The sequence below is a fragment of the Gopherus flavomarginatus genome, chromosome 1 (genome assembly GCF_025201925.1).
Source record: "Gopherus flavomarginatus isolate rGopFla2 chromosome 1, rGopFla2.mat.asm, whole genome shotgun sequence".
NCBI lineage: Eukaryota > Metazoa > Chordata > Testudines > Testudinidae > Gopherus > Gopherus flavomarginatus.
In genome coordinates, this window is record NC_066617.1 from 374872795 (window position 1) to 374887524 (window position 14730).

Consider the following 14730-nt stretch of genomic DNA (forward strand, 5'->3'; position numbering starts at 1 on the left):
TTTTCAACATGGTCAAGACATCTTGTCTCCTATCTTCATTCTAGAAATTGGATGAACTGTTATGCCTTCAACTTTCAAAATGCAATTCAGCCGGAAGTAGACACCCAGCATAGGAAAATTCAGGTTAATATTTGGCCAACGTATATGCAACTGAAAATGAAGTCTTGTAATTGAAGGTGTCAGACAGACTTAACGATGGGTCATGTCACCAGCACCACCAACTATGGCCAATTCATTTGTGACTCCCATTCAGCTAAGCTCTTTGCTACAGTAATGTCTGTGGCAAGGAGTTCCACAGGCCAAATATGGATTATGTAAACAGTTTTCTTTTATCAATTTTATATGATCAGAGTTTCAGGGTTGGAATGTCCCCTAGTTCATCTGTTATGAAATAAATATAAATGCCTGAACTACTCTCTGTATCAAAAGATTCATAGGGTTTAAAGTCAGAAGGGACCATTAGATCATTCAGTCTGACCTCCTGTGTAACCCAGGCCATTAAATTTCACCCAGTTACCCCAGTATTGAGCTCTATAAGTTGTGTTTGAGTAAGACCTGGTCTACACTAGGATTTTATATGATTGAATCAAAGAGTGACTGAGTTAGAATGTGCTGCAAGGATCAGCTAGTCTAACCCCCTGCCAAGACGCATTATTTGTTGTGTCTTAACCACACTAGACAGATGACTGTCCAGCCTCCTGTTGAAAACCTCCAGTGAAGGACTTTCCACAACCTACCTGGGCGTCTGTTCCATTGTTCTCTTGTTCTTGCAGTTGGGATGTTTGTCTGAGATTAAATCTAAATCTGCTGTGCTGTCAATTGACCCCTTGCATCTTCTCCTGTCCTATGTGGCAAGAAAGAACAACTTTCCTTCACCTTTTTTATGGCAGCCTTTCAAGTATCTCAAGACTTTTGTCATGTCCCCCCTCAATCCTCCCTTTTGCAAACTAAACATAACCAGTTCCTTCAGCTTTTGCTCTTATGGCTTGTATTCCATCCTGTGGGTCATCTTTGTCACTCGCATCTGGATCCATTCCAGTTTCTCTAAATCCTTCCTATAATTGGAGACCCAAACTGGGCACAATACTCCAGCTAAGGTCTAACCAGCACCAAGTAGTGCTACTATCCTCTCCCGTGACTGGCATGCTCTGCCTTTGCTAATGCAAATGAAAATTGTATTTCCTCTTTTTTGCAATAGCAAAAAGAAATCACGCCCCTGAGGGATGTAGCTATATCAACCTAACCCTAGTATATACAGCATGAGGTCTACGGAAGAATTGTTTATCGAACTAGTTACCTCCTTGCGGAGAGGTGGATTATCTATGCTGACAGGAGTACCCCCACCAAAGTACCCACGGGGCTGTTAGTGGAGGAAATCAGGTAACCCTTGAGGATAGCATCCAACTCCTTATAAAAATGACAGGTCTGGGGCAAAGCACCGCAGATACTCTTTCCTCCCTGGCCTTCTGGTACATGTGCCTCAGCTCCTCCACCTTTGCTGTGTACTGCAGTGTGTCCTGATCGTAGCTCTTTTCCCACAAGCTGCACAAAATCTGTCCTTAGGTATTGACATTCCTATAGCTGGAGAGCAGCTGGGACTGCACAGCCTCCTCCCCAAATAATGAGCAGCTCCAGAAGCTCAGCAGTGTCCCAAGCATTGAGCCACCATAGCCACCTGGGAAGGTGTGATGAGAGCATTCCCCACCAAGCAAACAGGAAGGGGAATTTCTAACTTCCTGGGCCTTTAAAGGGGGGCTGTCAAAAGGTGTTCACCTCGGTGCAGGGGAGAGGAGTTGAAACTATTCACCAGAGCAGTCAGGATGGGCAATGTGGGATGCCTACTGGAGGCCAATTTTAGTGGAAAAAACAAGTGTAAGTGTCTACAGTAGCACTTTGATGAGCAAACTTTTGCATAAAAGGCCTTAAATCTCTTGTTAAGGTGATTTTATGATGTCACTGAAACTGAGGAGTTCTGTCATTGAAAGTGGCTTTGGTGTGTGTACACCTCCACTGTTTCTTCGTCAAAAGATGCTTTTTTTGTGAAAAAACTTGGAGGTGTAGACAAGGCCTAAGGAATAATGATGGATGATCAGTGTCCACACTTGTGTTGCTGCTGGTGCCCTGTAAAGTTTCCTATACCACAATGTGTGGGAATTATTCAGACAGGGAATACCATAAAATATGGAATTGAGATTAGTAAACTCATTTGAGCGACCAGTCTGCATCACCCATGAGAACAGCCTCCAGTAGTGCATGTAGCATCTCATATTAACATTGTCTCTCCATCCAGGTAATTGCACTGTGATCATCAGCCTGGGCATATACAGGAGGTGAGGAAAAAGTATGGTACAAACAGGAGACACATATTCCCCTATCCATGTCAGATTCCAACACAACTGACTTCACCAAACCCTTCACCTTCATCTTGCTGGGCATTCCTGGCCTAGAGAGAGCCCATGTCTGGATCTCCATCCCCTTCTGCACCATGTGCACCATAGATATCTTGGGAAACTTCACCATCCTGTTCATCAGGATAACAGAGCCGAGCCTCCATGGCCCCATGTACTATTTCATCTGCGTGCTGGCCACCAGTGACCTGGTCCTGTGTATGTCCACCCTGCCCAAAATGCTGAGCATCTTCAGGTTCAGTTCCAGGGAGATCAATTTCAGTGCCTGCCTCATCCATTTGTACTTCATTCACTGCTTCACAGTGATGGAGTCTGGGATCTTTGTGGCCATGGCTTTGGATCACTACGTGTCAATCTCTGATTCCCCTGAGACATTCCACCATCCTGACAAATCCTGCGGTGGCCTAGATTGGACTGGCCATGGTGCTTCGCAGTGGAATGGTTGTACTGCCCTATCCTTTCTTGGTAAGACAGTGGCCATATTGCAGAACTAACATCATCCCCCAGCCGTACTGTGCACACATAGCCATGGTGAAGATTGCCAGTGCCGACACCTAGGTCAGTAGTTACTACGGCCTCTTCGTAATATCTTGTGCTCTTATTCTGAGATTGAGCTCCATGCAGAGCTGGTGGGTGACATGGTGCTGAGCCCCCTTCCATGAACTACTGACCAGACAGTCAAAGTGACATTAAGTTCTTTCCTGGCCTTACTGTGCTGTGTCAATGTGACAAACTGAGGAATCGGTCTGCGTACTATTCATAGGATGGCCACCTTTCTAATTGTTAACTGGACCTCTGAGGCCCCATGCCCTGCCCTGTCGATTTGCCAAGGTCCTGCCTCCTGCCACACCTTTTTCCATGAGTCTGCTTCCGCTGTTCTTTATCCCACAAGACCCCACTCCCTTCTTCCCCTCTTCCTCCAATGCCCTGCCTCAGGTCTACCTTTTCCCTCAAAACCCCACCCTGTTGCTCACTCCCCTTCTCCCCAATCCCATCCACTTGCTGGATCATCTTCACCTTCCAACCCTACCTACCGCCAAACTGGGCTCCCTCTGCTGTGGGCTTGGGACAGGATCTGGTGCAGCCTGGCAAGCAACCTGCAGTGAGTACCGTGAGGACACAGCGCTTGGGCAGACAGACCAATCTGAAGCAGAGAGGGAATCCATTAAATCATGTAAAATCAGCTGAGAGTTGGGAGCAGAGATGCGAGGCAGCCAGCTGAGATTGTGCATCCCACAGATTGTGGGCCCCAAAAGCTCAGCTGCAAAGCCCTGAGGGCAGAGACCATTGTGTGGCTTATTTCCTTAGCTTTCAGCAATGGTGTTAAGTTGCAGTAGGAGAGGTCTAGGTTGGATATTAGAAAACACTATTTCACTAGGAGGATGGTGAAGCACTGGAATGGGTTATCTAGGGAGGTAGTGGAATCTTCATCCTTAGGAGTTCTTAATGCCCTTTTTGAATGTTTCATGCATAACATTTCAGCTGACTTCTCAAATGAAGCTAGGAGAGAAGATGTCTTGCCAATGTTGAAAAATTCTTATAATTATTCTAGTGAGGAGCCCTTCTAGCTCCATGCTTTCCAGCAGATAAAAATCAGGTAAGTGTCCATTCATTAACAGCCAGAACCCTGAAATGCAAGAGGAGGAGTTGACAGTCTCTGCTCATTCACACACAGTTGGTTCCTGAGGTCTTTACTCAGTTCTTACTCCAAGGGGAGTTTTGCCTTACTGGGTCCAGAGAAAACTTCGGGCCATGGCCTCCAAATTTGGCTTTGTGTTGTTCATCTACGAACAAATTTCATCCTGAAAGATCCACTGTGCCTCTAAAATGCAGCCATCTTGGGGTGAGAGGTCAACAGGGATTCAGAGAAAAGAGAGAGAGTTTGGTCAATGATAATGAAGCAAACTCATCACCAGTGGCAAGGGCCCTGGGATGCTGGGTGCCTGTGTCTTGGTTACGTGGGCACCCCGACACAGCAGCCAAAAACCAGACTGTCCCGGTAAACCCATGATGGGTGGAAACACCGTTAAGTCTCGTATGATGCTTTGAACCATTGTTATCCTTATGTCTTTGGGCTTTTCCAGTACTCTCCACTCAGGTGCCTTGTGCCCAGGGGCAGGAGGCTGGGACCGAGGCATCTGTCTATAAATAGGATGGTCATTTATGACTCTCAGCACATAATCAGATCTCACCGATACTGAACAAGGGAGTGACTGCATTCTACATAAAAGACAGTTTTCTCCAGGTTCTCTGCAGAGGGGCGGGCATGGAAGGAATGGAACCTCCCCAGGAAAGGGAACAGAGAGAGGAGGGGTTGATCCAGCCCTTTTTAAAACACAGAGACTGGATGAGCCAGATAAAGCTGGGGTGGGAGAGAGGCACACAGGAGGCACAAGGGACTCTTTGGTTGCAGGGCTGTGGCTGCAGCAGCAAGACAGACTCCAGCTGGAGGAGAATCCATGAGTTACAGGAGGTGACCCCTGGACACCCCAGAGGCCTCTGACCAAATCCCAGAGTTCACTCCAGGGTGGTGTGGACAAAGTTATGCACATTGGAAAACATTTTTCCAAATATGCATAGAAAATTATGGGGTCTAAATGAATTTTTACCACTCAGGAAAACGTTCTTGGAGTCATTGTGGATAGTTCTCTGAAAACATCCACACAATCGGCAGCAACAATCTAATAAGGGAACAGAATGTCGGGAATCATTAAGAAGGGGATAGATAATAAGTTGGAAAATATCATAAAATAATGATTGGTGTGGAGAAAGTCTATACAGAAGTGTAATCTATGAACTAGAGGTCACCAAACAAAATGGATGGGCAGTAGATTTAAAACGAATAAAAGGGAGCATTTCTACACACAATGCACACTCAACCTGTTTAACTTGCCAGAGGATGTTGGGAAGGTCACGACTATAAGAGAGGGGAAAAGAGAACAAGATAAAATCATAGAGGATAGGCCCATCAGTGGCTTTTAACGAGGATGGGCAGGGATGTTGTCCCTGGCTTCTGTTTGCCAGAAGCTAGGAATGGTCGACAGGGTATGGATTCTCTCTGGAGTACTTGGCATTGGTCACTGTCAGAAGACAGGATACTGGGCTAGATGGACCTATGATCTGGCCCAGTATGGCCATTCTTATGATCTAATGTTCACTGAGGCAGGGAATGGAGTGCAGGTATTGTACTGTGTGTATTCGGTATCTCTTGTGCTGTCTAAAGTAAAGGAAAGATTTTAGAAACCCCGTTTGCAAAGCCTGGGTCTGTTTTCTTTAACGATCCTGTGCCCTGTTGGAGAGAAACTGAAAGCAGAGTGCACTCAAGGGGGAGCTCTAGCAAGGGTATGCTGAACCAATTGGAGTGTCTGGGGGAGCTGAATCACTTTAGGGAGAACAAATTGTGAACCACTTCAGAAAGGTTTGGGATCACCCAGCCCTACTCCCTTTCCACTCACAGTGCTCTAGTGTCCATGGAGCAGCTCCAGGTTTACTGTCACAGCCCCGCTCAAGCCCCTGTGGATCGATGCGCGCCAGAAGGGTGTGTTTGGGTCCCACATACTGGACCCATGTGCTTTTGAGTCAGAGCAGCGTTCAGGCCCTGCCTCTAGCTCTGGGATTCTAGGCCCACACTTGGGGTACAACTTCCAGTCTAGCGCCTCCCTCTGGGAGTGGGGAGCTGCACACCAAGCGCCAAGTCCCTGAAGCTATTTTCCTTTGCTCTGTATCTTGGCAGGCTTTTCTCCTACAGTACAGAGTAGACTGCAGTCTCTTTCAGGACATGGAAGTAAATCTTATATAAAAATAGAAAATTAGATTCAGAAACGTTTAGTTCTAGAGCTATATTGCTCTGACACTCTGTACCCCCAAAGGAAAACCCTGGCACCCCACTTTCACTGTTATATAGTTACAACAAATCTTGTACAAACTATTTCACGTGAGGTATCTATGGAAAAGCTGTGGTTTGCTGAATGTGATAATCCTGTTTGTGTGTCTGTATCATTTTTGCCTCTGAAGTAACAAATACTGACTATCTACCTGTATTTCAGATGCATTCCCTCCTGTGGTGACTCCCACAAAGTAGTTAACATCCAGTTAACATCCAGCACATTACGAATGGATATTCAAATTCATGGCTCATCAGTTAAGATAATGGGCCATTGTAGAAGTTTGTCCCTCTCTGTATCCAAAACATGGGTAATGGCCCCTGTTATAACTCATTGAAGTATGCAAGGATATGTGATCAGCTCATGTGACACTGAACTCCATCTTATGCCTCTTCTTTCCCACTATACTGGTATCTCTGTTTGGGACAATGAAGTTCCCTCCATATGGCAGAAGCTGTAAAAGAGGAAAGTGTTACCACCACTTGGTCTCACTCTCCCCACAACTCAACATTTTAAAACACAGCTAGAAAAAAAGAAGACTTTTCCTGGAGATGTGGTCACAGGTTGTAAAGGAGAAATGCAGGAACCTGTCCAAAAGTCCACAAATAGGAACAGCTGTGTCCTGCATACAAGGAGGCAGGTGACATTGCTGAATATTTCACTATCTTTGAGAGGCTGTATATGATTCATATGATTCCTGATAACCAGAAGATGCCCACTTTAGTTGAAAACTTAACTGATAAAGCTCTGGCTATATTAAATTAAATGACAATTGAGAATCTTTTAGATTATTCTAAATTCCAAGAAATGATTTAGAAATAATTTCAGATTACCCCTGAAACATATAGCATGAAAATTATAAATTATAAGAGGTGTGCTGGTATAAGTAATGTGGAATATGTACAGACACCGCCACATCCTCTTCTTGCAATTTAGGGCTTTGATTGTTAGGGGCAGCGTGGGAGGTGGGTGTTACCAGATTTTATCTGCCGAAAAACATGCAGGTGCTAGGGCTCTTCACGAGCATAAATATGACAATTGTTCAATATGGTCGAGACATCTTCTCCCCTAACTTCATTCTAGAAGTTGGCTGAACTGTTATGCCTGAAAGTTTCAAAATTAAATTCAGCCATTAAGTAGGCACCCAATGTGGAAAATTTCAGTTTAATGTTTGGCAAACTTATACACAACTGAAAATGAAATCTTGTAACTGAAGGTGTCAGACAGACTTAACTATGCCATTAAAAAATGGAGGAACATTGCCACATAGATCAAGAGGCAATTGGTTCAAAGTACAGCATAGTAGTAGTAAGAAGAGGAGAACAATGGAACAGACGCCCAGGCAGGTTGTAGAAAGTCATTCATTGGAAGTTTTTATCAGGAGGCTGCACAGCCATCTATCTGGGGTGGTTTTGACACAACAAATCCTGCATCTTGGCAGGGGGCTAGAATAGTTGATTCTTGCAGCCCCCTCCCAACTCTGTCATTCTTTGACTCGATGATATAAAGACTGGATCATCTGGATCCTTACCAGTTTCCCAACATCCTTCCTATATACTGGAGACTCAAACTGGACACAATACTCCAGCTGAGGTCTAACCAGCACCAAGTAGTGCTACTATCCCCTCCCGTGACTGGCATGCTCTGCCTCTGCTAATGCAAATGAAAAATTGTATTTGCTCTTTTTTGCAATGGCAAAAAAAAAATCACACCCCTGAGGGATATAGCTATATCAACCTGACACTGGTATATACAGCATGAGGTCTACTGAAGAATTGTTTATCGACCTAGAGATTATCAGAGAGGTAGATTACATACTCTGACAGGAGAATCCCCACTGAAGTACCCACGAGGCTGTTGGCAGTTGAAATGGAGTCACTGATGAGGATAGCATCCAACTTCTTATAAAAATAGCAGGTTGTGGCACAGAGCCAGAGATACTGTTTGCCTCCCTTGCCTTTTGGTAAATGTGCCTCAGTTCCTTCACCTTTGCTGTGTACTGCAGCGTGTCCCGATCGTAGCTTTTTTCCCCACACGCTGCACAAAATCTGCCCTTAGGTATTGACATTCCTATGGCTGGAGGGCATCTGGGACTGCACAGCCTCCTCTCCCCTAATGCTGAGCAGCTCCAGAAGTTTCACGGTGTCCCCAGCATGGAGCCACCACGACCACCTGGGAATGTGTGATGTGAGCACCCCACACCGAGCAAACAGGAAGGGGAATTTCCACATTCCCAGGTCTTTAAAGGGGGAGGGGCAGAAAGTGTTTACTTTGATGCAGGGGAGAGGTGTTAAAACTGTTCACCAGAGCACTCAGGAGGGCAATGTGGGACAACGACAAAAACAAGGACAAGTGTCTACACTGGCATTTTGCCAACAAAACTTTTGCGTAAAACTCTTGTCAAGGTGGTTATATAATATCATTGAAGGTGAGGAGTTCCATCACCGAAAGTTGCTTTGCAGTGTGTATACTGCCACTATTTCTTTGGCAAAAGCTACTTGTTTGTGAGGTGTAAGAAAATCCTAAGGAACAACGAGGAATAACCAGTATCCACACTTGTGTTTCCTACTGGTGCCTAATAAGGTTTCCCACACCATGATGTGTAGGAATTATTGAGCAAGGAGCACCATAAAATATCGAATTTGAATTAGTAGGGTCAGTTCTTCATAATTCATTTCCCTGAATAATGATAATGTCATTTTCGGTGTGTGAAGAACGACCGATCTGCTCCCCTCATGACAACAGCATTCAGTAGTGCATGTCGTGTCTCATATTCACATTATCTCTCCATCCAGGTATTTGTACTGCTACTATCATCTGAGACCCTGGGCACATACAGGAAGTCAGAGGAACATATGGTACATGCAAGAGACATTGTTCTGCCTCATTGTTGGACACCTTCTCCCCTACTCCATGTCAGATTCCAACACAATCAACTTCACCAACTCCTTCACCTTCATCCTGCGGGGCATTCCTGCCTGGAGGTGGCTCATATCTGGATCTCCGTCCCCTTCTTCACCATGTACGTCATAGTCATCTTGGGGAACTTCACCATCCTGTTCATCGTGAAGATGGAGCAGAGCCTCCATGGGCCCATGTACTATTTCCTCTGCATGCTGGCCATCACCGATCTGGTTGTGTATATGTCCACCCTGCCCAAAATGCTGAGCATCTTCTGGTTCAATGCCAGAGAGATCGATTTCAGTGCCTGCCTCACCCAGATGTACTTTATTCTCATCTTCTCTGTACTGGAGTCTGGGATTGTTGTGGCCATGCCTTTTGATCGCTATGTGGCCAACTGCCATCCCCTGAGACATTCCACCATCCTGACAAACTCCATGGTTGCCAAGATTGGCCTGGGCGTGATGCTGCGTGGCAGCATAGTCATACTGCCCAATCCCTTCCTAGTGAGGCAGTGGCCATATTGCAGAACCAACATCATCCTCCAGCCGTACTGCGCACACACAGCTATGGTGAACCTGGCCTGAGCCGACACCCGTGTTAGTAATTACTACGGCCTCTTTGTGCTAGTGTGTGTGATGGGTCTGGATTGGATTTTTATTGCCCTGTCCTATACCCAGATCCTCAGGGCCATCTTCAGCCTCCCCACAAATTACGCCCGGCTCAAGACCTTTGAAACCTGCAGCTCCCACCTCTTTGTCATTTTAGCCTTTTATATCCCAGGTCTCATCATCTCCCTCATGAACAGATTTGCCCAGAATGTGCCCCTGCATTTCCATGTTCTCATTGTCAATGTGTACCTCTTGCTGTCCCCCATGCTAAACCCATCATCTACTGGCTGAGGACCAAACAGATCCAGGACAGGCTACTTCGGCTCTTTACTCATAAAGCGGCCTAAAGTTTTCTCCTGGTACTCTGGCTCTCAGACTGGGCTCTGTGCAAAGCTGGCTGGTGACATGGTGCTGGGCCCCCTTCCCGCAATCACTTACTGGACAGTCAAAGTGACATTAAATCCTTTCCTGGCCTTGCTGTGGTCTGTCTGTGTGACAAACTGAGGAGTCTTTTTGTGTACAACCATTCTCCCATAGGATGACACCTTTCTAACTGCTGTTAACTGGATGTCTGAGGCCTCATGCCCTGTGCTGTCTATTCCCCACGGCCCTGCCCCCTGACCCACCTCTTTCCACAAGACCCCTTCCCTCATCTCACCTATTCCCCCAAGGTCCTGCTCCATTCTCAACGTCTTCCCCCAAAGCTACACCCCTGTTACTCCCTCCCCTCCTCTCCAACCCCATGCACTTACAAATTCATCTCCACCTTCCTTCTTCCCAGCCTGGGCTCCCTCTGCTCCTGGGCTGGGACGGGATCTGCTGCAGCCTGGCAAGAAACCTTCAGTGAGGACATGGCACTAAAGCTGGCAGGCCAGTCTGGAGCCGGGAGGGAAGCCAGGAAACTGTATAAAATCAGCTGAGGGTTGGGAACAGGGCTGTGATGCAGTCAGCTGAGATTGTGCATCCAAGAGTTTGTGGGACCTAAAGCTCAGATGCAAAATCCTGAGGTCAGAGACCATTGTGTGTCTTTTTGCAGTGAGAAGCATGAGTCCCAGCAGTCAGTCCTTGGCACTTCACAGCGGTGTTGGTAGTCAGCAGGACTTAATAAGGGTCTTTCCAGTGTGGAGCCAAAGCAGCCTTTGGCTGGTGGATCTTTACGTAGACCCCATCTCCTGGGTCCTAGGAGTGGTAGAGCTTTTCAGGGTCCTTGAGTAATGCATCATAACTTCCATCAAATGAATGTCCATCTGAGCAAGGGCCAGTGGGGGTGTTACTGGAAGTCACATAGGGTGCCCTATCAAAATCTCATGTGAGCTGAGTCCAGTCTTTCAGTTGGGAGTGGCCCTCATGCTTATCCCAGAAGTGCCAAAGGTGATCATGGTACAAGGTGCACCCAGCAACGCTCCAAGAACGTTTCTCAGTCTCTGGCACCATCTTCTGGATCTTAGCAAGGTCACCGAGGGAAGCCAGCAGAGGCTGCTCAACTAAGGCAAAAATGAAAGCAGCCTGAGGGCCAGAAAGGGCTGCATCCTTGGCTGCTGAATCAGCCAAAGCATTCCCACGAGTAACTTCATCATGAGGGGCTGGATGAGCCATGCATTTTACAATAGCAACATCTTTGGGCAACAAAAAAGCATCCAAAAGAGCAGATACATACTGACTATTCTTAATGGGGGAACCAGAGGAAGTTAGGAAACCTCTAAGCATAGTGAGAATCAGTGTAAATAGTAACAGTTTGATCCTGTGCCTGAATACATGCCCATGTCAAAGCCACGAGCTCAGCAAGCTGAGCTGAAAAGACAGAGGGAAGGAAAGCATTTTCAATAACAGAATATAAAGAACAGACAGCATAACCAACAACCAATTTTCCCTTCGAGTTTCACAAAAAAGAACCATCTACAAAATAAATAAGATCTGGATTCTGCAAAGGCACATCAGTAAGATTTTCCCTTGGCTGGTAAGAAGAGAAGCAACAGACACACAATCATGATGGTCTCCATCAAGGGGCCCTCGTAACAGCAAAGCAGGATTCAGAATGGGCCAATGAGCCAAAGTAGTATGACATGAAGATAACAGAATATGCTCATCTGAGTCACGGCACCAAATATTGTGGAAAAAACAAAACTCCACTCTCAGGTTGGAAGCAACAAAATCAGAGACAGCTTTATTCAAGCAATAGCCAGGGAAGGACACTGCTGGCAGACAGCATCTCTGCCTCAGTTTCTCCAAAGTACAAGCTAAATTACACAAGCATTTATACCTCGTTGTGACGTGGATTAATTAAAAACATCTGCTTTTTATATAGAGTATTTACTATCTATTCCAGTATTTTCTCACTTTCTCTTCTCAAAACATCGTTATCCCAAGGCTGGGTCACACTGACTATTCTATTGTTTTCCATTCGCTTCTGACATGAGCCCTGCTTCTTCAGATTTCGCGATATTAGGTTAAGACTTGACAGAACAGTTGCTCTGTCTCTGACACTTAAATGGCTGCACTTAAGCCCTCTCTTTCTTTCCCTGCTTCCACACAAGCTACACGAGAGAGCCCTGGCTTCTTCAGATCTCGCGATATTAGGTTAAGACTTGACAGAACAGTTGCTCTGTCTCTGACACTTAAATGGCTGCACTTAAGCCCTCTCTTTCTTTCCCTGCTTCCACACAAGCTACACGAGAGAGCCCTGGCTTCTTCAGATCTCGCGATATTAGGTTAAGACTTGACAGAACAGTTGCTCTGTCTCTGACACTTAAATGGCTGCACTTAAGCCCTCTCTTTCTTTCCCTGCTTCCACACAAGCTACACGAGAGAGCCCTGGCTCATGGCCCCTTCCTCTCTTGCCTGAGAACCACTGATTAGTGAAATTAGTAGCAACAGATTATTGCAAAGAAATGTATTTTCAAGGTAAAAATGCCTGTATAACATGAGTGATGCTGTGAACAATACATAGGGTGGGTATACTAATGATAAGGTTGTTTCTATTTCTTAATAAGGGTTTTGGGGGTGTTGTAATGGATGTAAGTGTTTACATACTAACTTAGATAGAAAGAGTTTGCTGAGCATCTAGTTTGTTCAGTGGCCCCACCGGTTGTTTAGCAGGCTTCCTGCTTCTGATATACTTAAACATTTATGCTTTTACTTTTTGAGTCTGTTTGAAGAAGAAGGAGCAGGTTGATCCAGAAGAGGATTTGAGTACGGGCTTCATTATTGCTATACTTGTTCCACTCAACGCAATTGTCGAGTAAGCAAAGGACAATATGGCCATTGAGGAGAAATTAAATGAATTTTTTGCATCAGTCTGAATGACTGAGGATTTGAGGGAGATTCACAAACGTGAGCCATTCTTTTCAAGTGACAGGTCTGAGGAACTGTCTTAGATTGAGATGTCTTTAGGGGAAGTTTTCATAGAATATCAGGGTTGGAAGGGACCTCAGGAGGTCATCTAGTCCAACCCTCTGCTCAAAGCAGGGCCAGCACCCAACTAAATCATCCCAGCCAGGGCTTGTCAAGCCTGACCTTAAAAACCTCTAAGGAAGGAGGTTCCACCACCTCTCTAGGGAACCCATTCCAGTGCTTCACCACCCTCCTAGTGAAAATTTTTTTCTTAATATCCAACCTAAACCTCCCCCACTGCAACGTGAGACCATTACTCCTTGTTCTGTCATCTGCCACCACTGAGAACTCTTTGGAACTCCCTTTCAAGTAGTTGAAAGCAGCTATCAAATCCCCCCTCATTCTTCCCTTCTGCAGACTAAACAATCCCATTTCCCTCAGCTTCTCCTCATAAGTCATGTGCTCCAGCCCCCTAATCATTTTTGTTGCCCTCCACTGGACCCTTTCCAATTTCTCCACATCCTTCTTGTACTGTGGGGCCCAAAACTGGACATAGTACTCCAGATGAGGCCTCACCAATGTCAAATAGAAAGATCTCGTCCCTCCATCTGCTGGCAATGCCCCTACTTATGCAGCTCAAAATGCCGTTAGCCTTCTTGGCAGCAAGGGCACACTGTTGACTCATATACAGTTTCTTGTCCTCTGTAACCTCTAGGTCCTTTTCTGCAGAACTACTGCCTAGCGATTCGGTCCCTGGTCTGTAACAGTTAATGGGATTCTTCCATCCTAAGTGCAGAACTCTGCATTTCTCCTTGTTGAACCTCATCAGGTTTCTTTTGTTCCAATTCTCTAATTTGTCTAGGTCGATCTGTATCCTATCTCTAGCCTCCAGCATATCTACCACTCCTCCCGGTTTAGTGTCCTCTGCAAACTTGCTGAGGGTGCAGTCCACACCATCCTCCAGATCATTTAAGAAGATATTGAACAAAAACAGCCCCAAGACCAAGCCCTGGGGCACTCTGCTTGAAACCGGCTGATCTATCCAGCTTTCTATGCACCTTATAGTGCATTCATCCAGCCCATACTTCTTCAACTTGCCAGCAAGAATACTGTGGGAGACCATATCAAAAGCTTTGCTAAAGTCAAGGGATAACACATCCACTGCTTTCCCCTCATCCACAGACCCAGTTATTTCCTCATAGAAGGCAATTAGGTTAGTCAGGAATGTTATTACTGTTTAATTTATTAAAATTCACCAGGACCAGATGGTTTCACCCAAGAGTTCTGAAGGAATTCAGATGTGAAATTGCAGAAACATTAACTGAATTTTAGAGTCATAGAAGATTAGGGTTGGAAGAGACAGTGCACCGGCCGTGATAAACAGACAAACAGAATGTTGGGAATCATTAGGAAAGGGATAGATAATGTGAGGGAAAATATCATATTACCTCTATATAAATCCATTGTATGCCCACATCTTGAATACTGCATGCAGATGTGTTAGGATATAGATATTCCAGCCTGTCTGTAAAGGCCTATACTTTAAGAATGTAGGTTGCCTATGGAAATGATCTAGGGGGTATAAAAGAAAGAATC